Source organism: Schistocerca gregaria, chromosome 3 (genome assembly GCF_023897955.1).
Source record: "Schistocerca gregaria isolate iqSchGreg1 chromosome 3, iqSchGreg1.2, whole genome shotgun sequence".
In the NCBI taxonomy this organism is placed as follows: Eukaryota; Metazoa; Arthropoda; class Insecta; order Orthoptera; family Acrididae; genus Schistocerca; species Schistocerca gregaria.
The window spans coordinates 558,321,242-558,348,290 of record NC_064922.1 but is presented as its reverse complement, the minus strand read 5'-3'; the positions used below and the strand labels follow the sequence as shown (position 1 = coordinate 558,348,290).

General features: G+C 43.2%; 1 protein-coding gene across 1 annotated transcript in view; it reads right to left on the bottom strand.

Annotated features, from left to right (window-relative positions):
• The window catches only part of LOC126353909 (BAI1-associated protein 3), a 1,859,046-nt gene that overhangs the window by 604,978 nt on the left and 1,227,019 nt on the right, over positions 1-27,049 (bottom strand). The gene's annotated exons all lie outside the window — the stretch shown is intronic.

Here is a 27,049-nt window from a genome sequence, read left to right as displayed (position 1 = left end):
GATGCAGCTCTCCATGCTACTCTATCCTGTGCAAGCTTCTTAATCTCCAAGTAACTACTGCAACGTACGTCCTCCTGAATCAGTTTAGTGTGTTCATCTCTTGGTCTTTCTCTACGATTTTTACCCTCCACGCTGTGCCCTCCATTATTAAATTGGTGATCCCTTGAGGCAAATTCCTCTTCAATCCAATTCTGTTCAGTACATCCTCATTCGTTATGTGATCTACCCGTCTAATCTTCAGTATTCTTCTGTAACACCACACTGCGAAATCTCTATTCTCTTCTCGTCTCTTTGTTTGTAGATATTGGGAAAACCTCCTCTCCTACTGTACATCCTCATGTAGACAGAATTTTCTTTCCGTAAATTACGCGAAAAAAAATGTTACCGTGCTGCGAGACATTTTATTATTTCCAAAAAACTGGTGCCGTGAGGAAATACTGTGAGTGAATCATTTTGTTTCTCTCCTAAATTCCTCTTGATGTCCTCTATTTATCATACTTTGATGACTGATTCATGTAGCTGGGTTGTAAGAAATATCAAAATTTTTCGTCAGCAATATGTGCCTTAGTTAGTTGTTATCAAAAACTAGTTCAGTGTAATTTTTAAGCACTACACTGTCTCCTGTGCTTCCTGTCCACTGCGGAACTCTAATCTACAGATTACTTTGGTTTACACACATCTTTCCTTGACTGTTGATCATTCATGGTACTTACTGCCCTTTAGAGCGATAAATAACTTCTAATACTCAATAGGTACTCTGTATCTATTACTTATTACCATAGAATATATCATTACATATTTAGAGTATAAATTTAGATGCACAAATAGAGGATTTACCTGCTCTAAAACGTGTTCTAAACGAATACGACCGTGTAACAATATATTTCATGTAATTCATTTCCTGCATTTGTCTGCTTCTTTTATAACGATCGTTTTGCTTCCATACTATATCGTTGTTTTTAGCGTAGCGATACGGTTTTGAATATTAACGCTTGTAGTAAACTAACCCATAATTTCCGTAAGATAATTACTTCAGTGTTCGTTTTCCTCTTCGCAATTTCTAATCTTCATCGGAGAGTCAGCTCGGCTGCTGGGATCCTTCAGCTCTGCGTCCCTGTATATTAAGTGGCACGTCTACTAGGGCCAAGTCCATGTTATTACCTTCATCATCTTTTGGTATCCTCACTGCAGTTCTTATAACCATTTCCTTCTTAATAATTCATTAATCTGATTGATATAATACCTTTTCAAACGCACAGTGCCAGCAAAAAAGGCCGTTGATTTCTCATTATAAACAAAAAGATTTGTAAGTGAAATGTTGTGTGCTTATCGATGGGACCGTCCGAAACTACTACACATCTATATGGTTGCTCTGCAGTTCCCATTTCAGTGTTTGGCACAGGATTCGTAGAACCACTTTCACACTATTTCTCGACCGGTCCACTCTCGAATAACACGTGGGATAAATGTACACACTAAATCTTCTACATCTACATCTACATGGATACTCTGCGAATCACATTTAAGTGCCTGGCAGAGGGTTCGTCGATTCACCTTCACAATTCTCAATAGTTCCAATCTCGTATAGCGCGCGGAAGGAACGAACAACTATATCTTTCCGTGCTAGCTCTGATTTCCCTTATTTTATAATGGTGATCGTTTCTCCCTATGTAAGCCATATCTTTCCGTGCGAGCTCTGCTTTCCATTATTTTATCATGGTGGTCGTTTATCCCCATGTAGGTCATAGTCAACAAAATAGTTTTGCATTGGAGGAGAAAGCTGGTGATTGGAATTTCGTGAGAAGATTCCTCCGCTGCGAAAAACGACTTTGTTCTAATATTGTCCATCCCAAATTCAATATCATTGACACTCTCTCCCCTATTTCGCGATAATATAAAACGTGCTGCAATTCTTTGAACTTTTTCTATGTACTCCGTCAATCCTATCTGGTAAGGATTCCACAGCGTGCAGCAGTATTCTGCGAATAAAAGAGAACGGACAAGAGTTTTGTAGGCAGTCTCTTTAGTGGATTGATCACATTTTCTAAGCGTCCTGCCAATAAAACGCAATCTTTGGTTAGTCTTCCCCACAATATTTTCTATGCGTTCCTTCCAATTGAAGTTGTTCGTAATTGTAGTTCCTAGGTATTTAGTTGAACTTACGGCCTTTAGGTTTGACTGATTTATCGTGTGACTGAAGTTTAACGAATTCCTTTTTGCACTCATGTGGATGACCTCACACGTTTCGTTATTTAGGGTCAACTGCCACATTTTGCACCATTCAGATATCCTTCCTAAATCGTTTTGCAGCTTGTTTTGATCTTCTGATGACTTTACTGTTCGATAAACGACAGCGTCATCTGCAAAATACCTAAGACGGCTGCTCAGATTGTCTCCCAAATTGTTTATACAGAAAACGAACAGCAAAGGGCCTGCAACCCTACCTTGGGGAACGCCAAAAATCGCTTTCGTTTTACTCGATGGCTTTCCAGCAGTTACTACGAACTCTGACCTCTCTGACAGTAAATCACGAATTCAGTCACATAACTGAAACGACATTCCATAAGCACGCAATTTCACTACAAGCCGCTTGTGTGGTACAGTGTCAAAAGCCTTCCGGAAATCCACAAATATGGCATCCATTTGAAAAACCTTGCCAATATCACTCTTCACTTCGTGCGAGTAAAGAGCTAGTTGTGTTTCACAAGAACGATGTTGTCTAAATCCATGTTGACTGTGTGTCCATAGACCGTTCTCTTCTAGGTAATTAATAATGTTCGAACACAATCTATGTACTAAAACGAAGGTGCATGTCGACGTCGATGATATGAACCTATAATTTAGTGGATTATTCCTACTAACTTTCTTTAATATTGGTGAGACTTGTGCAATTTCCCAGTCTTTGGGTCCTTCGAGTGATCGGCTGTGAAGTATAGAACTATTGCATCAGTATACTCTGAAAGGAACTAATTGGCACACAATGTGGACCAGAAGGCTTACTTTTATTAAGTGACTTATGTTGCTTCACAACTCCGACGTTATCTACTTCTGCTTCTTTCTCTGGGAGCAATGATTGCTCTTATATCTTATTTGACCACTTCTCCCTATGCATATAGGTATCAACGAAATATTTTCGCATTCGTATGAGAGAGTTTCCCATTGAAATTTCCTCCTCTCGATTTCGCCGCAACGAGAAACGACTTTGTATTTGTTGTGGTTAACAGGAGAGCCAACCCGTATAACTAAAGGAGGCCGAAATGCACGCGTTTTAGCTCATGCAGGCTGGGGTGAGGTCTGGAACATGGCAATGGAATTAGAATTGAGAAAAACGGACGTAGCTGGTGGAATACTTAATCCATTAATGACGAACGTCGCTCTTGACATTACATGATTCACAGTACCAATAGCAGCAGATAAGGGCGCCTTGCTAGGTCGTAGCAAATAACGTAGCTGAAGGCTATGCTAACTATCGTCTCGGCAAATGAGAGCGTAGAAGTCAGTGAACCATCGCTAGCAAAGTCGGCTGTACAACTGGGGCGAGTGCTAGGAAGTCTCTCTAGACCTGCCGTGTGGCGGCGCTCGGTTTGCAATCACTTATAGTGGCGACACGCGGGTCCGACATATACTACCGGACCGCGGCCGATTTAAAGGCTACCACCTAGCAAGTGTGGTGTCTGGCGGTGACACCAAAGTATTAACGATTGATGATCCAGTTCGCTTATCATATCTGCGACACTCTTTCCACTGTTTCAAGATAATACAAAACGAGCTGTCCTTCTTAGAAACCTTTCGATGTCATTTGTAAGGACCTCATACTAAACAAAAACACTCCAGCACTTGTATTTTGTTGCCACTTTTAATTTGTTGTGAAAAGCCAGTGTGTCTTTTGGTAAGAATTTACCATCTCTTCTGAAAGTCATCTGTTTGGTTTTGCTGAGGTTTATTTGTAAGTCATTTTCCGCAGCCCATGATATGAGTCTATTTAGCACCTGCCTCTTCTTTTTCTTCTCAACCTGTTACTATGTCATTTGCATAAAGTATGTCGCTGAACTGTCCACGACGATCTTCGTGATGTGTGCTGTCTTGGTGTTGAACGGTGTCGGACTAATCGAATGTCCTTGTAGTATACCATTTGCTTGAGTTAAATTCGTGCATCCGGTGATATAAGCAGATATTTCTATGTGGTTAAGCAGAGTTTTCGACTAGTGTCTTTCTGTTTATAGTGTCGAAGTCTTTGCTATGCTCTATAAGGACACGAAATTATTTTTTTCCCCTGGAAATCTTAAGAGTGTTTTGCGTTTGCTCTTTTAAGCAGTTCGATGCACTTGGGGTGCTTATTCCCTTCCTAAAACCAAATTGGTTTTCTGTTATTTGGGAGTCTACTTCAGCGGTAAGCCTGCTGGTTAATATGTCAATGAAAATTTTGAAAGATGTGTTTCCGAGAGCTGTGCTTCTGTGTGAGTCCGGGTTGTACGTTTCTCCATTCCCTTTGGAAAGGAATTTGATCGTTGATATTCTCCATTGTTGTAGTATTTTTCCTAAGCTCATACAGTTGTTGAACAGTTCCAACCAGTGGCTTTCCATCATCTGATAGGATTCCTTGAGCCATTGTTTATAGATTTCGTCTAGTCCTGAATCCTTTTTTTCTTTTTGCCTTTGTTGTAACTTTCTTGTCGTGCTGTAGGGATGTGGCTTTCTATTATTTACTTTGCACTTTATTCATAGGCTGTTTGCTTGTTGTTGAAGGTATAGGATGGTTTCGAAATGATTTCCCATGCGTCCATTGAGATTCATTTTATTGCTGGTAGTATGGGTTTTCAGAGCCTTCTGAACGGTTCATAGAGCGCGTTCTGCTCGTCGTCCAGCCTCTTCTCCTGTGTTCTCCACCTTCCTCTTCATTAGCGCTTCGTATGGTCTTTCCTACCTGGCTTACAGTGACAGGTCATATTGTAGCGTTGTGGTTCTGTATCCGTGTAGTGCTAACGATGGCTTCTGCCGTTCATCGTAACACTCCTTGTGTTGCGATTTCCTATATTTTATTTCTGTTTCCTTGATTGCAGAGTCATCATGCATATATCGACTTCTTCCCCTGGCTGGTGTATCTATATTAGACGTCTTGCTTTTTCTATTTTTCCTAGGAATTTTTTAACTTCTCTCTGTTTAATTTCCTGGATGTCCTGTCTGACTTGGGCTTATTTGTTGGTAATGTCTGAAGAAATTCAAAAGTCGTTGTGACTGGTACATGTTTTCTTATTGATACTACCGCTGATGATAGAATACTTTCTAGTTAACTGCCTTTATGCCTTCACCTCTCAATAACACGAGGTCTATTGCGATGGGTTCAATGTGAGCTATGTAGATTTTCAGGTCGGGTTTTGTTGATGAGGCTACGCTTCTAGCGTTTCCATGACCAATTCTGTTTTAATGTTTAGTTTATGTATCCTTACGTTGAGATCACCTGCAAGGATTACTCTTTGGCCGATCTTTGTTTATGTTAATACATCTATTCCTCTTTCCCTTTCATTTTCTTACGTCATCTATGGCTGAGCTTATGTGGATATTATTGTGACGTGATTTGTTTTAACGGTAATTGTGTTTTCATCCCTTAGCGTTTCCTTTACGAATCCTAGGCATAGTTGAGGCAGACGGGACACCTCTTGTTGGTCTGCCAGTGGGTTGCTGTGCGAAACAGTGAAATCCTTTGCACTCTTTTATAGCTGATGTTCCATAAGACAGGCTGCCCCATCAAAAGGAACTACTAGAAGTAGTAACGGAGGAGGAGGAGGAGGAAGAGGAGATTGGTGTTTAACGTCCCGTCGACAACGAGGTAATTAGAGGTGGAGGACAAGCTCGGATTAGGGAAGGGAGGGGAGGGAAATCAGCCGTGCCCTTTCAAATGAACTATTTACATGAAGCGATTTAGAGAAATCGCGGAAAACCTAAATAAGGATGGCCGGACGCGTGTTTGAACTGTCGTCCTCCCGAATGCGGGTCCCGTCTGATAATAGGAGTAATACCGAAATACAAATATATTGTACTCACTCTGCAATCAACCCTGAGGTCATTCAACATCTGCTGTTGAGCAGAAATAAAAGCAGTTTACAACATCCAACCGCCTCAATAACTCCCAATAAAAACGGCGATGAAATTATTTAAAAAGGCCACTGCACCGACAGCAACTTACGGAATCCACTTAAATTTGGGACAGACTATAAATGAATGACGTAATAACAACAGATAAAGTCAAATCTCGCTTCATGAAACGGTTCCTGGGAGACGGGAAGATAACGCCTCAAGACTGCCTTACGTGTTAATGAAGGAAATATGTTTTACAGAACAGAATGCAGATGCTCCTGGCCGACACTAACGCCTACGAAAGCACACCCCAAATACTCGCAGAAAAACGTAAATTTATCTGGAACAACTTCTACTCAACTGACATCATAATGACACAAGAGTGGGAAAAAAACGAACTAGAAACTCAGACACGTGGTAACACGATACACAACGCATGGATCATATACATCTACATCTACATGACTACTCTGCAATTCACATTTAAGTGCTTGGCAGAGGGTTCATCGAACAAAAATCATACTATCTCTCTACCATTCCACTCCCTAACGAACACCTAAACCTTTCTGTTCGACCTCTGATTTCTCGTATTTTATTTTGATGATCATTCCTACCTATGTAGATTGGGCTCAACAAAATATTTTCGCATTCGGAAGAGAAAGCTGGTGACTGACATTTCGTAAAAAGATCTCGCCGCGACGATAAACGTCTTTGCTGTAATGACTTCCATCCCAATTCGCGTATCATATCTGCCACACTATCTCCCCTATTACGTGATAATACAAAACGAGCTGCCATTTTTTGCACCCTTTCGATGTCCTCCGTCAGTCCCACGTGGTAAGGATCCCACACCGCGCAGCAATATTCTAATAGAGGACGAACGAGTGTATTGTAAGCTGTCTCTTTAGTGGACTTGTTGCATCTTCTAAGTGTCCTGCCAATGAAACGCAACCTTTGGCTCGCCTTCCCCACAATATTATGTATGTGCTCTTTCCAACTGAAGTTGTTCGTAATTTTAACACCCAGGTACTTAGTTGAATTGACAGCCTTGAGAATTGTACTATTTATCGAGTAATCGAATTCCAACGGATTTCTTTTGGAACTCATGTGGAGCACCTCACACTTTTCGTTATTTAGCGTCAACTGCCACCTGACACACCATACAGCAATCTTTTCTAAATCGCTTTGCAGCTGATACTGGTCTTCGGATGACCTTACTAGACGGTAAATTACAGCATCATCTGCGAACAGTCTAAGAGAACTGCTCAGATTGTCACCCAGGTCATTTATATAGATCAGGAACAGTAGATGTCCCAGGACGCTTCCCTGGGGAACTCCTGATATCACTTCAGTTTTACTCGATGATTTGCCGTCTATTACTACGAACTGCGACCTTCCCGACAGGAAATCACGAATCCAGTCGCACAAATGAGACGATACCCCATAGGCCCGCAGCTTGATTAGAAGTCGCTTGTGAGGAACGGTGTCAAAAGCTTTCCGGAAATCTAGAAATACGGAATCAACTTGAGAGCCCCTGTCGATAGCGACCATTACTTCATGCGAATAAAGAGCTAGCTGCGTTGCACAAGAGCGATGTTTTCTGAAACCATGCTGATTACGTATCAATAGATCATTTCCTTCGAGGTGATTCATAATGTTTGAATACAGTATATGCTCGAAAACCCTACTGCAAATCGATGTCAATGATATAGGTCTGTAGTTAGATGGATTACTCCTACTACCCTTCTTAAACACTGGTGCGACCTGCGTAATTTTCCAATCTGTAGGTACAGATCTATCGGTGAGCGAGCGGTTGTATATGAGTGCTAAGTAGGGAGCTATTGTATCTGCGTAATCTGAAAGGAACCTAATCGGTATACAATCTGGACCTGAAGACTTGTCCGTATCAAGCGATTTGAGTTGCTTCACAACCCCTAAGGTATCTACTTCTAAGAAATTCATGCTAGCAGCTGTCCGTGTTTCAAATTCTGGAATATTCCATTCGTCTTCCTTGGTGAAGGAATTTCGGAAAACTGCGTTCAAGAACTCCGCTTTAGCAGCACAGTCGTCGGTAACAGTACCATCGGCACTGCGCAGCGAAGGTATTGACTGCGTCTTGTCGCTTGTGTACTTTACATACGACCAGAATTTCTTCGGATTTTCTACCAAATTTCGAGACAATGTTTCGTTGTGGAACCTATTAAAGGCATCTCGCATTGAAGTCCTTGCCAAATTTCGCGCGTCTGTAAATTTTAGCCAATCTTCGGGATTTCGCGTTCTTCTGAACTTCGCATGCTTTTTCCGTTGCCTCTGCAACAGCGTTCGGACCTGTTTTGTGTACCACGGGGGATCCGTTCCATCTCTTACCAATTTATGAGGTATGAATCTCTCAATTGCTGTTGCTACTATATCTTTGAATTTGAGCCACATCTTGTCTACATTTTCGTAGCAGTTTGGAAAGAATGGAGATTGTCTCTTAGGAAGGCTTCTAGTGACACTTTATCCGCTTTTAAAATAGAATTATTTTGCGTTTGTTTCTGGTGGATTTGGAAGAAACAGTATTGAGTCTAGCTACAACGACCTTGTGATCACTAATCCCTGTATCAGTCATCTTGCGCTCTATCAGCTCTGGATTGTTTGTGGCTAAGAGGACAAGTATGTTTTCGCAACCATTTACAATTCGCGTGGGTTCGTGGACTAACTGCTGGAAATAATTTTCGGAGAAAGCATTTAGGACAATCTCGGAAGATGTTTTCTGCCTACCACCGGTTATGAACAAGTATTTTTGCCAACATATCGAGGGAAGGTTGAATTCCCCACCAACTATAACCGTATGAGTGGGGTATTTATTTGTTACGAGACTCAAATTTTCTCTGAACTGTTCCGCAACTATATCATCGGAGTCTGGGTGTCGGTAGAAGGAGCCAATTATTAACTTAGTTTGGCTGTTAAGTATGACCTCCACCCATACTAATTCGCACGGAGTATCTACTTCTACTTCACTACAAGATAAACCACTACTGACAGACACAAACATTCCACCACCAATTCTGCCTAATCAATCTTTCCTTAACACCGTCTGAGACTTCGTAAAAATTTCTGCAGAACTTATTTCAGGCTTTAGCCAGCTTTCTGTTCCTATAACGATTTCAGCTTCTGTGCTTTCTATTAGCGCTTGAAGCTCAGGGACTTTCCCAGCACAACTACAACAATTTACAACTACAATTCCGACTGTTCCTTGATCCAAGCACGTCCTGTGTTTACCATGCACCCTTTAAGATTGAAGCCCACCCCGTACTTTCCCGAGGCCTTCTAACCTAAAAACCCGCCCAGTCCACGCCACACAGCCTCCGCTACCCGTGTAGCCGCCAGCTGAGTGTAGTCATCATGCTACAAGTTATGCTAAAACAAGAGTTGCTCTGTGTCTGTGTGGACAGTGCAAGAAACATGGTAAAAGATGTCATTCGAGAAACTGCAGGAAAGGAAGATTGCCAGTAACAGAACTAGATATGGGGTAATGTAACTTAGCTTTGTATTTGTATTGGTATTGGTATTTACGTTTGTTTGTATTTGCACATTATCCGCACTGTAATTAACAAAAAAATAATACTCTAGCTGAGTAAGTAGAAGCGTAGTGTAGTCAGCCTCTTCAGTATACTCAAATAATCTTTTAAGTTTACTGTAAATGAAATGTAGTGTTCGATTTGCTTTCCCACACTTTTATCTATGTGATTGTTCCAATTTAAGTTGTTCTCAACTCAGTTCATCGTGTAACCGTAAGTTACCGGAATCCTTTTAGTACTAACGTGGAAGATCTAAAACTCTGTATTGTTTTGGGTGAATTGCCACTTTTCGCACCTAGCAGATATTTTTTTAAAATCATTTTCAATTCTTTTTGATCTTATGATGGCTTTACTAGATGGTAAACGATAGCATCATCTACAAACAATCTAAAAGGGCTGCCCAGAGCGTCTCTTGAATCGTTTATCCAGATTAAGAACAGCAGTGGACATATAGCACGTGTTTGGGAAAACCTTCCTCCAGGCACAACTTAGATTTCAGTAAATGATTTCCCGTCAGTTACTACGAAGTGTGACGTTTCTAGCAGGAAATCACCAATCATATCGTACAATTGATATGATACTCCGCAGGCACGCAATTTGATTAGAAGCGGCATGTGAGAAACAGTGTCAAAAGCCTATTGGGTATCTAGAAATACGTAATCAGTTCGAGATCCCTTGTCGGTAACACTCACTATTTCGTATGAATAGATAGCCCGTCGTGTTTCACAAGAGCGATCCTTCCTGAAACCGCGGTTGTTAGGTGTCGATAGATCATTTTCTTCGAGATATATCATAACGTTGAAATAGAATATACCGGGTGACCAAAAGTCAGTATAAATTTGAAAACTGAATAAATCACGGAATAATGTAGATAGAGAGGTACAAATTGACACATTTGCTTGGAATGACATGGGGTTTATTAGAACAAAAAAAAAAAAGACAAAGTTCACAAAATTTCCGACAGATGGCGCTGGACAGCAAAACGTCAGTGACTGCGCATGACAATCGTGTATAAAAGGAGCTATAATGAGAGAGAGAATCAGATGCGCCAGCAGTCGCAGCATGTTGACGTTACCTGAAAAGGCGCTTTTAGTGAAGCTGTGTTATCACAATGGGGAATGTGCTACTTCAGCGTTACGATCCTATCGCCACAGGAAGGGCGAAATATTTGCCTAAGATATGTTGCATTGAAGGGAGACAAAACATGACTTGGAATATAATCGTCGTACTACTGGGCTGTAAATGTGGTTCAAATGGCTCTGAGCACTACGGGACTTAAAATCAAAGGTCATCAGTCCCCTAGAACTTAGAACTACTTAAACCTAACTAACCAAAGGACATCACACACAGCTATGCCCGAGGCAGGATTCGAACCTGCGACCGTAGCGATCGCGCGGTTCCAGACTGAAGCGCCTAGAACCGCTCGGCCACAACGACCGGCCTGTAAGTGTGCCTTGGAAGACGATCATAGACGCCCTGCTACGAATATAAATGGCGCTGCAGACCATCACTCCTGGTTGTCGGTCCGTATGGTGGGCGACTGTCAGGTTAGTATAAGAGCGCTGTTTGGAACTGCTCTAGACACATCTTCGTTGCTCATTGATGCTCAGTTCGAAATGGGACACGTCACTGAAAATACTTTGCTGTGAGTGAGATTCCAGGCCGCTCGCGAGAAGCGAGAAATCCAGGTTGGATTCCGTCTGGCGAATATTTTCACTGTCGTCATTCCATTATGAAGCTAATAGTTGTTCATATTATCAACAGTTTCATGCGTAGGTGGAACGTCGTCAGTGTAGGAGATGGATCTGCCTGCTGCATAGACAGGCCTTGTCTCCATTGAGTGTGATAATCTGTTGCATCTGTGGATGATGGTTTCGGACAGAAGTTTCCATTAGCAGTTTATTTTTCTCCTGGAACTCTCAAAAATCTCCATTGCTTTCAGTTATACAGGAGAAAAACAAACTGTGGATGAAAACTTGTGTAAGAAATCTTCATGCACTGGGGCAATAGACTATCGTATTCATGGGACACAGGTCTTGTCTGCACAGCAGCTGGCTCCATCTTCTCCACTTGCGACCACGGATAGGAGCCGCATACGCTGCGAGACGTTTCGCCCACAGTCTGTCGGAGTAGAAGGTCACGTTTGCTGTTGAAGGGCTGGCCTAGCAGCAGCAACCAGCATCTTTACTTTCAATGGTCTCTTGCATCGTTGGATGACTTTTTCAGACACAGGTTCCTGTCCTTAGTTTTTTTCACGACACGCTCTACACTCCCTCAAAGTCGACATCGTTTTGTAACAGTGTAACTGATGTAAGTCAGATATTTTTTATAAGCACATACGTTAAGGTGTTGGTTGTTTTTTCTCCACGTCGAATTGTCTGTTCCACTAACACGTCACACAATTTATTACCTGCTGTTTTCTGGCCACTAAGTGGACTGCTTCTGTTATTATAGACAAACTATTTTGTGTCCGTGCGTCCACGCTTCAAACATTTGTCCTGCTGCACAGGGGAAAGCAACCTTAATGGCTTGCTCTTGCCAAATGTAGGCCTACTTTAAGGTACTGCTCAATCTAAGAACATATGACTTGTAATAGCTATAATTGACAGTCTGAAAATGACGTAAATTCTGATACAGTTTTATTCATTAAACCATTCTCTGTCACCAATAGAAATATTTGCACTTATATAAGTTCCGCCCTGTATATATTTCTTTTTACTTTGTAGAATAAGTATCCCACACAGTTTATTCACTTCTCTTTACACAGCTTGTTTATGCAGTACATTGTGATTTATATTTTGTTATAGAAACAAATATCTCTTTCGTATCATTATGTGACTTAATTGAATATGCTGAAATGGGTTTTGCCTGAAACCTAAGAGAAAAATCTGAGTATTTCTAGAATCATGTTGGCGTAAGATATTGCTCGCATTTATCTATGAAGAATAAGGCCTGTGAGTGTTCTGTTTTCTAAACTGTACATATGTGAACGGTGGTAGGCACATGACAATGGAAGGCAATATTTCTTTTGCAAGCTCTTGTGTTTTGAACAACAAGAAACTGCTCTAACCTACATATTATTTTTACAAATCTTTATTTTTTTTGTAATGAAAAGCTCTAGGGCTAAACAGGCAGGTGCCAGTGTTCAAATACCGCGATGTTTCGAATAGTGTCATAGTCATCATCTTCTGGCAAACTGTCAAGATACTGCGGAAGTCGTAGTATTTATACTAGCGGCGCAAACCATTCCATCTGTGTAATGGCGACGGGTCCCGACTGGCCATTAGGTGGGTAGGGGTGAAGTTGTAGTGGTGGGGGTAGCGAGTACATTGGTGGAGGAAGGGGTGAGCCTGCAGTGATGAGGTTAGCAGCTGCACCGTTCGGATATGTGTATGGGCAATCCAGATGCGTCTTGCGTGCTGGACTGTGCTGGGTGCCCCTTTCTGCCACTACCGTGTGATTTCTTGCCACACTAAGCTGACAACGTTCTTCCCTGTTAATCAGATTTCGAGAATCCTTATTTCAATGGATAATATTATAATTCTGTTCCAATAGCCTGTTTCTCGGCATAGCACCTTGGTTTTCTTAAAGTTAAAGTTGTCACGTTCCTAGGTGTTGAGCTCTGCTATCGCTGATATCTCTGTGTGTCCCAGCCATACTTGCCTGATGTACTCCTTTCTACGTTTCGAAATATAGCATTGCGTTTGCTCATTGTATTGGTGGCTGCATGCGCAGGTACTTTTAGTGGGTGTTTCGTCTAGTCGAAGCACCTTTTCGTTTTAGCGGGCGGTTTTTTGTTGCATTTTGGGGATTTGTATCTCAATCAGTTAAAACGGAAACCTCATAGGATCAATTCATTGTCCGTTCATCTGTCTGTCACCCTGTCCTAAAGGTAAAAACAATTTTTCTTAGAAATGAGTAGACATATCAAGTTTCAGTTTATGTCATATAGAAAAGTTCCAGTCCCTTGGCGATATAAAAAATTGATGCTTCTAAGTCAACGGAATAAAAAGGTAAGGGCCATTTATATCACACATTTTGATACTCGCACACTCACTCATCGAAATCTACAGGGTAATTTTGATTGACCTAGAATAATGAAATTTAACAAGGAGCAATGTTTCACGGTGCAGCTAAAGAAAAAGAAGAACGGAAATTATTAATTTGTAATTGTATCACACAGTAAACTGTTGTCCCACTGACTGTCTGTCCGTCCGTCTGTTAAGATCCCATTTTGTCAGGAATGGAGACATTTCAAGTTGAAATTAATGTCACATACCAACGTCTATGGCCCTTTGACGGTGCAATAAATGTAAGCTTCCAAGTCAGTGTAGTCAAAAGATACGGTCATTTGTGTCAAATATTTTGATACTCGCATCGCGGTAACGTAGAACCATGAGATCCGGAAGAAGCAATTTGTTTTCGCCGTTCAAGTAAAATAAAAATAAAAAAAGCAGTTAATTTTTAATTATATCGCACGAAAAAATATTCCTTTTGTCATTTGTTGTCCGACTTCAGGTTATAACATTCTCGAAAGTCTTGAATTTTCTGGGACCGATATCTTCCCAGTATTAATGTCGATAACAGGCAAAGATCGTCAAGGTTCTCCATTCGCAGGATGGATGAAACTGTCTACATCCATAATCGTGTTTGTACGGAAACATCGGGGCGCGATTCCTATTTGCAACTGGCCAATTTTTTCCAAGTAGCTTTCGAATTTTGGCTGAGAGCGTTCCGAAGTATGGAAGGAAAGAAACTTCGCCCTTTTCTTCCTCTTCCCGTTTTTCTGCATTTCTTCTCTTGTTAAATGCTCTATTAATCTGTTCTCCCCTGCACCCAGTTTTGCGAAATATTTCCTTCAGGTGTTATACTTGGGCCGGGAAGCTATATTTTATCGCAGCTATACCAGGCTGGTTAGCACTGTCTGCTGCTAAGCTAAATGGCAGCTGCTCATTGCGTGCACCTGCAGGTCTTCCTCATATGTAGTTCACGACGTAGTGTACCGCCTTCCTCTTCCATTATTTGTGGGTCTAAGAGAGGGAGACGAGCTTTCTACTCTGTTTCCATAATGAATGCAATGCAATGTTTGTTGCTTTTTGCTGTTTCGCTTTTGGGCGCCGGTAGAGAATCAGGCAATTTATACAGCTCCTGCTGACATGAGTTACTTCCCGGTTCTGCAGACCGCACGCCGGGACTGGTCAACTTTCGCTCCCTGCGGCGTTAGCAGCGGCGGACGATAAATTGCGGCTGGGACGTGTGGGCCAGTCCATTACTCATCGTGCGCGGTCAGCTCGCACGACACGCCGCCGCCGCCGCCGCGTGCCAGGAAAGGCAAGCAGCGCCGGCCAAGGAGCAGCGGCCGGCACCTGCGACGCGGGAAGCTTGTCACCGACACGCAGGCAGCCGGGCAACTACACACCGCGGTCCTAAACATTTACAGCACATCGGTGGGACACGCCTTGGAATAAAACACGTGAATATTTTCCTGCCGACGTGTGTCGTGCCCCCTGCTGATAGTAAAACAAAATCATTGAGCAAAATCTGGCACCATGTATCTATGACCTGTTATTGTGAAACATTAGTTTGGAGAGAGCTATTGAAAGTAAAGTGATCTCTTAGGTAAGTCAATCGTCATAGGCTGTGCAGTGAGCAGAGGCTGAGGTACTGTGGGAAGGATGGGGAGTCTAGTCCCAACTAGACGCAAAAGGGTAATGGGTATAAGTTGCTGGAGTGGCACTACACACTCTGTTGCGCAACCATTTCTTCCACAGCTGTTCCGTAACTAATATAAAATCAACATACAAAGACCCATCACGTCAGAATAATTACTCAACACCGAGGAATGAAATGCATACTATTACCAGTGACTGCCAGTAGTTAATTCACAGTTTTATTCAGATTTGCATGGTTTATATATGTATGGAGCCATGTGGAAGCGCACTGGGATGAACCGCCTACCCTCACGCGAGCAGCGAGGCTCTGTAACCAGCTACAGGGACCACTCCCGGGGTGAATTCTTAGAAGGACACACTGGACCAGCCGCAGGTCAGTGCCACTCACTTGACCACACTTTATTGGAGGACATCAAGCGTCCCACAGGCAACATATATGCCATCTCCCATTGGAAAGGCCTCTAGCTGTGACTGTTTTATGAATCGAAGGTGAAAAGAGGCAAAATGCTGTTTTTTGAAATGTGGGAATATGTACTGTTGTGAATAAAATGTAGAATTTTGTATTTCTTTGGAGGAACCAGACGCCACAGACAGCATATGGAGTGAGGGTCCACAGTCTGTCATCTCTTTGTAAGGGAAGGACACTGCAGACAGTCAGGTCCACAAAAACTAAATGTTTACACCATATAAGAACAGAGACGATTGTGTAATGTACATAAACTGGAATTTACAGAGAGAAACTCTATTGTACTGCTGACGTTCCAATTCAGTGGCCATAGAAACAGTCAGGTCCACAAAAACTAAATGTTTACACCATATAAGAACCGAGACGATTGTGTAATGTACATAAACTGGAATTTACAGAGAGAAACTCTATTGTACTGCTGACGTTCCAATTCAGTGGCCATAGAAACAAACAGAGTTCCATTTTTTCGGTAGTTTATAGTAGCAAGTGAAGTACTGTTTAACTGCCTTAAGAAAAACTCAGGGAAGGAGTCCAGCATCTTTTTCTGGCCAACGCTTAGTTTCCATAGTCCAGACAGTCCAAGAAGAATAAAGAATACAAAATTCAGAAACATGGAATTTCCTTTTAAGAATCATTCGGCAAAATTTCGTTCGATTTTCGGGATTGGACTTTTGGATTTCTTCATCTCCAGCATCTTTCACCGCCAGATTTCTCCTCCACTGGCCTGCGACGCCACCAGGTTCCATCTCTGAACAGATGGCAGGAGTGGCGACCGCTACGGTCGCAGGGTCGCAGGTTCGAATCCTGCCTCGCGCATGGATGTGTTTGGTGTCCTTCGATTAGTTAGGTTTAAGTAGATCTAAGTCCTAGGGGACTGATGACCTCAGATGTTAAGTCCCATAATGCTCAGGTCCATTTGAACCATTTGAACTTAGAAACATTTTGGGCTGACTCATAGCCGCTGGTGAGGGTCGCTGGTGCACCACCAATGACTGATTCTGCAACCGTTTCAGCCTCCACTTACATACTGAGATGATGATATCGAGCATTGACACTGACGTGATCCGAAAGGACAGCAAAGAGATTTTTTTTTACACAATTACAGTAAGCTCAAGCTTCATTCTGAAGACTTGCCTTCAGATTCGAATGACCAGTTTGCTTACAACTCTGGCCATAGATACTATTCATTCCATTCTCTAGTACTATCTCCCCTTTTATACTAACATCACGAAAGTCATGGTACAGCTTCGCAGTTGCACTTGTTTGACTTTTATACGCCATTATTATTAGAATCTTCCCCTTGATCCTTATGTCAGATGTGCCAATGTCTTACTTCAGAATTAATATTGCTTGTCAGATGATCCGTGAGTCACTTTAACTTAAGAAAACGGATTAATTGTGATTTGTGTTTAATTTAGTAGTCGTTGAATTCCTAATCCATTATTTGGAGAATGTCTAATTAATTTGTTTCAGTTGACAGGGTCATTAGGAAACTTTCAGACACGACAATCCGATATCCCCTTGCCACTGCTGTATATAAAGATGTGACGTTTTCAAAGACCACAAGGTAATCGGAAAAACCACCCGGGTTTGCGCCCAAGGCACCCTCTTCCATGGACCAACGAATTTAGGGATGTTGGTGGCGTTACAGGGCCTCAGGCCACCCTCTAATTTGAATGATCCAAGTGCACTAATTCCGTTCGAATCAGCGACCACTATTAGCGAAGTTTAAACGACTGCTACGAAATTAAGCTGGATAAACAACTTTATCTTGTACAACAGCGTCCCAAACTCACTCACTTTAAGAAGCAGCAAGCATCATTAGTATCGTTTCATGTCGTCTAGGGTCGGGATCGTTACAGAATATAATTGTCTGCTATCTTAAAGCACACAGTTAGGCAGCAATAACGATTACTTTAATTCATTGGGCAAATGTACATTGATTTATCGTCAAGTGTATCACAGGGTTTACTAATGAAGGTCAGAAGATATATACATACGAGAAATAGAGCAGATTAACATCTCATACACAAAGTCGCTCAGAAGAATAATATGCAGAAGAATGGAAAAGAAAATATAAGTACGTTAGATGACGATCGGCTTAGCTTTAGGGTTGGTGAAGATACCGGAGTCGCAGTTTTACAATATCCTTGATCATGGAAGCAATTACTGTGAAAAATCAGCTCATCTTCTTAAGAACTGACGACGTAGAAAAAGTATTCGAGATTGTAAAACGGTGTAGGGTGTTCGAAATTCTCCAAAATATAAATATAAGGCTAACGAGAAAGACGTGTAATATACACTCCTGGAAATTGAAATAAGAACACCATGAAGGGGAAACTTTATTGACACATTCCTGGGGTCAGATACATCACATGATCACACTGACAGAACCACAGGCTCATAGACACAGGCAACAGAGCATGCACAATGTCGGCACTAGTACAGTGTATAGCCACCTTTCGCAGCAATGCAGGCTGCTATTCTCCCATGGAGACGATCGTAGAGATCCTGGATGTAGTCCTGTGGAACGGCTTGCCATGCCATTTCCACCTGGCGCCTCAGTTGGACCAGCGTTCGTGCTGGACGTGCAGACCGCGTGAGACGACGCTTCATCCAGTCCCAAACATGCTCAATGGGGGACAGATCCGGAGATCTTGCTGGCCAGGGTAGTTGACTTACACCTTCTAGAGCACGTTGGGTGGCACGGGATACATGCGGACGTGCATTGTCCTGTTGGAACTGCAAGTTCCCTTGCCGGTCTAGGAATGGTAGAACGATGGGTTCGATGACGGTTTGGATGTACCGTGCACTATTCAGTGTCCCCTCGACGATCACCAGAGGTGTACGGCCAATGTAGGAGATCGCTTCCCACACCATGATGCCGGGTTTTGTCCCTGTGTGCCTCGGTCGTATGCAGTCCTGATTGTGGCGCTCACCGGCACGGCGCCAAACACGCATACGACCATCATTGGCACCAAGGCAGAAGCGACTCTCATCGCTGTAGACGACACGTCTCCATTCGTCCCTCCATTCACGCCTGTCGCGACACCACTGGAGGCGGGCTGCATGATGTTGGGGCGTGAGCGGAAGACGGCGTAACGGTGTGCGGGACCGTAGCCCAGCTTCATGGAGACGGTTGCGAATGGTCCTCGCCGATACCCCAGGAGCAACAGTGTCCCTAATTTGCTGGGAAGTGGCGGTGCAGTCCCCTACGGCACTGCGTAGGATCCTACGGTCTTGGCGTGCATCCGTGCGTCGCTGCGGTCCGGTCCCAGGTCGACGGGCACGTGCACCTTCCGCCGACCACTGGCGACAACATCGATGTACTGTGGAGACCTCACGCCCCACGTGTTGAGCAATTCGGCGGTACGTCCACCCGGCCTCCCGCACGCCCACTATACGCCCTCGCTCAAAGTCCGTCAACTGCACATACGGTTCACGTCCACGCTGTCGCGGCATGCTACCAGTGTTAAAGACTGCGATGGAGCTCCGTATGCCACGGCAAACTGGCTGACACTGACGGCGGCGGTGCACAAATGCTGCGCAGCTAGCGCTATTCGACGGCCAACACCGCGGTTCCTGGTGTGTTCGCTGTGCCGTGCGTGTGATCATTGCTTGTACAGCCGTCTCGCAGTGTCCGGAGAAAATATGGTGGGTCTGACACACCGGTGTCAATGTGTTCTTTTTTCCATTTCCAGGAGTGTATATGGTATACACCAGAACCAAGAGGGAGCAATAGCGATCAATACCGGCATGCTCGGGTTATAACGTTGTAGCGAAGGGATGCCGTCTTCCTACCTTACTTGTCAATTTGTACATCGTAGATGCAATGAAAAACATGAAAAAATGGTTCAGTAATGGAGTTAAAATCGAAAGCGAAGGGATAAAAATGATAACAGACGTAGATGAGATATCTATCCTCAATGAAATTGAAGAAGTAGTACAGTCTATGTTGGATGGACTGAACAATGTAAAGAGCTCAGAATATGGCTCCAGATAGGCCAAAGAAGGACGAAAGTACTGAGGAGGAGGAGAAATAAGATCAGTGATAAATTTAACATCAAAACTAGGGACTACCTAGTAGACCAAGCTTGGAAGCAATGTAATGCGTGACAGACGAAGCAAGAAGAGTGTATGCAACAGACTAAAACCGGCAAAGGTGGTATTCATCACTAAAATAAGTCAAGTACACACATCAAAAGAAGTTTTGCGTCATCCCGGTTCCCAGAACTCCTGAAGATAGACTTTGACTATGGATATTGTATCACAGACACAGTCCCTTTGACTGTTGAGAGAGGTCAATAAACCCGCCCAAAAATGTAAACATCTATCCATGAGCAGCACCTATTAGATGGAGGAGGTCTTACAGCCGATCGGTTCCAGTCATTCCAACAGAAAGGCGGTTCACAGGTCGTGTTGACTGTAATCCAACCATGTCTAGACGGTCAATACCGCGGTTCGATAGCGTCCGCATTTTTACTTTGTGCCAGGAAGGGCTCTCAACAAGGGAAGTGTCCAGGCGTCTCGGAATGAACCAAACCGATGTTGTTTGGACGTGTAGGAGATACAGAGAAACAGGAACTGTCGATGACATGTCTCGCTTAAGCCGCCCAAGGGCTACTACTGCAGTGGATGACAGCTACTTACGGATTACGGCTCGGAGGAACTCTAAGAGCAACGCCATCATGTTGAATAATGCTTTTCGTGCAGCCATAGGACATCTTGTTATGACTCAAACTGTGTGCAATGGGCTCATGATGCTCAACTTCACTCCCGACGTCCATGGCGAGGTCCATCTTTGCAACCACGACACCATGCAGCACGGTACAGATGGGTCCAACAACACGCCGAATGGACCGCTCAGGATTGACATAACGTTCTCTTCACCGATGAGTGTCATATATGCCTTCAACCAGACGATCGTCGGAGACGTGTTTGGAGGCAACCCGGTCAGGCTGAACGCCTTAGCTCACTGTCCAGTGAGAAGATGGAGGTTCCCTGATGTTTTGGGGTGGCATTGTGTGGGGCTGACGTACGCCGCTGGTGGTCTCGAAGGCGCTGCAACGGCTGTACGATACGTGAATGCCATCCTCCACTGATAGTGCAACAGCATATTGGCGAGGCATTCGTCTTCATGGACGACATTTCGCGCCCCCATCGTGAACATCTAGTGAAAGACTTCCTTCAGGATAACGTCGCTTGACTAGAGTGGCTAGCATGTTCTCCAGACATGAACCTTACCGAACATGCCTGGGATACATTGAAAAGGGCTGTTTACGGACGACGTGACCCACTAAGCACTCTGGGGGATCTACGCCGAATCGCCGTTGAGTATTGGGACAATCTGGGGCAAAAGTGCCTCGATGAACTCGTGGATAGTATACCACGACGATCAGGTATGCATCAATGCAAGAGGACATGCTACTAGGTATTAGAGATACCGGTGCGCACAAAAAATAGGGCCACAACCTCTTAAGGTCTCGCTGTATGGTGGTACAACATGCAATGTGTGGTTTCCACGAGAAATAAAAAGGGCGAAAATGATGTTTGTGTTGATCTCTATTCCAATTTTGCTGTCGAGATTCGAGAACTCTCGGAACCGAGGTGATGCAAAACTTTATTTGATGTATGTAATATCACAATCTGAGGAAAGCTTCCTGAGAATGTGCTTTCGAAGCAAATAACTGTGTAGTTATGAATCACACAGTGTAAGAAACCGGAAGAGAAGAGAATCGAAGCCGGCCGGTGTGGCCGAGCGGTCCTAGGCGCTTCAGTCTGGAACCGCGCGACAGCTATGTGTCGCAGGTTCGAATCCTGCCTCGCCCATGGATGTTTGTTATGTCAGGTTAGTTAGGTTTAAGTAGTTCAAAGTTCTAGGGGAGTGATGACCTCAGCTCTTGAGTCCCATAGTGCTCAGAGGCATTTTGAGCCAAGATAATCGAAGGGTTTAAGGTGTGGTGCTGCAGAAGAATGGAGAAAGTTAGGTGGAATCATACAATAATGAGTGAGGGCGTTCTCCGCACCATCGGTGAAGAAAGGAACACATGGAAGACATAGAGAAGGACAAGGGAGAGTAGGATAGGACACTTCTTAAGATATTAGAGAACAACCACGGAGGTACTAGAGGGAACTGCAGAAAATAAAAAAAAGAAGACAGAGGGTAGAAAACATCGAAAAAATTGTTGAGTGTTACTCAGGAATGAAAACGTTGGCACAGGGGCATGGGGGGGGGGGGGGGGGGGGCAATTGTGGTGGGCCACATAAAAAAAAGAGGTGCGTGTTGGACTCGCGCTCTAAAAGTTCTGCACAAACTTCATTATGTATTTTTATTTGAAAACTCTCAAATTCTTTTATATGAAACAAACGTTATTAATGTTCTGCACATTTATCCTTAATGTTTAGATATTTGCAGCCCTCTGCCGCTAAAGGGCTCCGAATTGTAGCGTTTAACATGGCTGTGTGCAATGTAACTACGATAGTATGTGAAAGACCGTCAGAACAATAATTTCGTGTGCTCAGTGGCCAGCTGCAAGGCTTCCTACTGGACGCCGCTTCGGCGACTTGCGTGTCCCTGACCTACCCCAATTATCCAACCGGGGAGATGTGATCTGTAATTTAACGAAGCACGTATCGGTTTTGGGGGCTACTCACGTCGTTGAGAGATGGAGGCTGGGTTGAATCAAAGCGTGGTCCGACTGAGATTTGGTGCCGCGACTTCTCGGTTTCCAGGCACGCGCCTTATCGCTAGACCGATTTCTTTGTACATAGTTGCTCTATAGGTTTTGACGAGCGAATATCAGTATAAAATATGGCCGTACCTTTTGATTACATTGACTTAGTTACCTAAATTATTTACACCACCAAGAGACCATAGACCTTAGTACATGACGTAAATTTCTACTTGATACCTCTACACCTTCTCAAGAAAAAGGGTCTGAAAAGACGCACAGACATACGGATAGCAAATGGAATAAAGCTGTATGATACAACTATAAATTGACACTGTTTGGATCTTTTTGTTCTCTCATATTGTGAAACCTTCCCCCTTGCCAAATTTTATGATCCTACGTCAACACGAAGTTCCCTATAGTTTTTGATGGGTGACTTTACAAGCCCCAAACTATGTAGTATAAATGGGCATATCCTTTGAATCTATAGACGTAGATGCTTAATAAATATGGAAGTCACCGAATACGATACTATCTGTGAACACTTTCGCACAATAAACCATACGAAAAATAATGCATTGAGAGATCTTTAATGCGGTGCATTTTTTAAAGTGCATTTTTCGTAGTACGCAAGCATAAATATGGAAATCACCGAATACGGCACTTCATTTGCAAGCACGAAAAATCAACATTGCGTCGTCTCGGTTTGCTTCTATCAGCAGTCGCAGCACAGGACTGCACAGGATGCCTGACATCACGCAAAACGTTACGTCGTCACATGTGACGGACGGAAGAATTTAAATCATGCTGCAAGGGTAGTGTATTTCTGCTTTTATTTTAGCGCCACGTTTTGCATGACATTTACATGTCGTGCTTTGTGATTGGCTGACTGAAGCAGCCGAGCAGGCATCATGTTGATTTACATGTTTGTGAATATAACGTATACTTGCGTATCAAACAAATATGCAGTGTAAGTGGTACAATGAAAACTGCATCGTTTTTTGAACGATATTTTGCATAAAACTTTCACGATAGGGGAAGTCACCATATAAAGCTACTATCTCTATTCGACGATACAAAACTTTGAAGCTTTTGGTTCATTATTGTGCAAAAGGGAATTTTTGGTTATGAAACCAGATAGTTATTGAGAAATATGAAACATCATTTACTGCAAGTAAAGGCGAAGCGAACACTGAAGCGACTTGCGTTGCGATTTCAAAACTGAGCGAAAAACTCTGATGGCCACATGTCCATTTAAGTCTGTGATCACAATCGTAAGATAATAACTATGAACTCTTAGTAATGCTGGCGTGGCACATACGAGGGTTGGTACTTAAATAGTGGCAACTATTTATTCACAACCGATAGAAAAGAGTTACATGTTTGCACCTGTGACTGTCCTTCAAAGTAGGAGCCAGCGTTGTGTAGAACCCGTTGCCACCTGAATGTCGATTTTCTATTGTAGATCTTTTCTTACATTTCATTATGTACCCTAAGAAGTGGAAAGAGCTGTTCAAAATCTGACCCTAGCGAAATTCTTCTCAGTAGTGGGACAGAGAGAATCTCAGTTGGAAATAGGATCTCATGTGGAACTAATATAGAGGAGATTTCTAGTTCCAGCATTAGCATTATAACCAAAAGAAAGCTCCCGAAAATCTTGATCGGACCTGGGACATAGGTTTTTTAAATTTATCTCTGGATCTATATGTTACAACCAGCAAAGATCCTAGTGTATTACTGAGTATTTGTCTGGTGTAAATTTGATGGCAGTGTGTCCGAGAAGTCCGTGGGTCCCTTATCTGAGCGGTCTCCAATGAACTTGCAAAAGAGAAGCTGAATTTCAAGAAACAGGTTCTGAATGCCTGATTATATTATAAAAGATTTAAAAATGGAAAAATTAATACGGTGTATTCAAGTTATCAGTACGTTGTATTCAAGTTATTAATACGTTGTATTCAAGTTATTAAAAATGGAGGTATTTAAATAGATGGTTTTAAATAAATTACCTGACAATGATATCAAGCAGCGAGTTTCAGCCTGCTGTACATTGTTGGCACAATTTCCAAATGAAGTACCTAGATCCAGGGCTACAGGAGTCGAGGAAAACACAGAAAACCCAAAACATTACCATAGCTAATGGTTGTAGGAAAACCGTTGGCATTTAAAACGTTTCCAGTCGTCTCGGAACGGATATATACATGTTCTATATGGTTTACAAGGGAATCTTATATCACTTTTCCTAGAAAATAGTGACAAGTTGAGGTAACGACGGTGGACGTTGATAGAAACAATACACACTTCTCTTGAAAGTAGATCACAAAGACTGGATAACATCAGAACTGGTACCCAAGGGAGATGCGATTGCTCATCCCCCTGCCCACAAAACCAGTTTTGGACGATGCCAGCTGTATGAACTGCGGCCCTGTCGTCTTAAAATTTAGCATCTACATTGGGGAACAAATATTGAATCGTGGAACGGATCTGATCATCCAAAATGGCCACATAAACCTTGGAAGCAACTGAACCTTGAAGAGTAACGATAGTATTCATGGAATACCACGATATGGTTGTCCAGTCATCACCTAATCCTCATAATGTTTCACTCTCGGGACCTAAACTAGGCCGGAATTAGGACACGGTGTGCAACAAGTAACATACGATCAAATGACTTTCTTCCATTGCTCCCTAGCCCAGGCTATTGTGGTATCGGCATCAAGTTTCCCTGCCACATGCATTTGCTTCACTGATGAGCGATTTTGGATTTCCAGCTCACCCTGCAAGGCCCAGCTTGTACAGCTCCCTTCATGTTGTTTGGCGCTGACAGAGTTCACAAATGTGACTTTTAGTTTTGCAGTGACTTGTGTTGCTGTCGTCCTATTATTGTTCGTCATAATTCTCTTGAGTTACTGTCTGTCGCAATCAATCAACACGCACTTTCATCCGTGTTGTGGTTTGATGGATGTTTTTTTCCTTTTCCCCTAATGAGACATAAATCATCAGTATGATGCCTCTTGAAACACCAATAATTTGCCCACTTTCGAAGTCACTTAGATCCTACATAGCGCACCTACATAGAACACTGTTCCGAACGCTACTGGCGCTTGAAGCGCATTGAAGACAATTCACAAGTACTGCTCATGGTTAAATACAACAGTGCAATCCGCTGGCTTGAGCATCTGAATTTATGAAACTTTCTGGCAGATTAAAACTGTGTGCCAGACCGAAACTCATTCTCGGGAACTTTGCCTTTCGCGGGCAAGTGCTCGACCAACTGAGCTACCCAAGCACGACTCACGACCCGTGCTCACAGCTTTAATTCCGCCAGTACCTCGTCTCCTACCTTCCAAACTTTGCAGAAGCTCTCCTGCAAAGGCAAAGGTCCCGAGTTCGAGTCTCGGTCTGGCACACAGATATAATCTGCCAGGAAGTTTCATATCAACGCACACTCCGCTATAGAGTAAAAATTTCATTCAATCTGAATTTATGCTTAAGCACGTTTTTCTCGTAGTGATTTCCTGTCTTTGTGCAACCCTTTCATTTTCTGATGGATATGCGATGTATTGCCGTGTATATAGCAGGTATGTGTTTTACTTTGATGTTGTGATATGTACCGAAATTTCGTATGGATAAATGTTCAAACCATCGTTTTTTGATGGGTGCGTGCTTGAAAATTCTTGGGAAACCCTGATAATACAAGGAGCTTCTTACCTGACCTCCAAAAGGACATGATCATTGGCCAAGTTATTACAGTGTTCGCGTGCCGCCGTGGTTAAATCACACCGTGCATGGCAAAATGGCGCTGTCCAAAACCGGCGCCGAGGCAACTGTGGTGAACCACGGGCCATAGGTAACATAGGTGAATGACGGCTGCGAAGATGTGAACGGGCGAATAGATGTACAGCTATTAAGCAGCTGACCACCCACATGAAACAAGGGGCTACCAACAGTGTCTTCTCAACGACCGTTCAGCAAATATTGCTGCGTAAGGGACTTCGCAGCAAGTGCCTGTTTTATGCTACCAAGCTGGCTGCTTTTCATCGACGACGAAGGCTGGAATTTGCAGGCCAGTACAGCAGCTGGACGTCGACTGAGTGGCGACAGGTGGTGTTTTCAAATGAATCATGTTTTATACCCTATATGACAGAAGGTTGGCATATACTACGTGAAACATCTTTAAGCAAACACACTGCAACAATCTTCGTAAATGGTAAGACCAGAGGAGTGAGCGTTATGGGTCCCGGGAGTGTTTCCGTGGCATTCTATGGGTTATCTCGCCTTTCTGGCAGCTATAATGGATAAACGCAAGTGTTGGGGAGCATGTCCATTCCTACATGCACTTTGTTTTTCCTCGGCACGATGGTATCTATCAGCAGCACAATGCAATATGTCGCAAAACTCGGATAGTACGTGCGTGTTTTGAATAGCACCTCGTTGAGTTTCCCATACCTCTCTGGCCATCAAATTCCCGGGATTTAAACCCAGTGGAAAATCTGTGGGACCACCTCGATCTGGCTGTTCGCGCCTCGGATTCTTACCTGAGAATCCTAGAACAGCTGGCTGCGGTATTGGGCTCAGCATGGCTCCCCATCCCTGTTGGTCCCT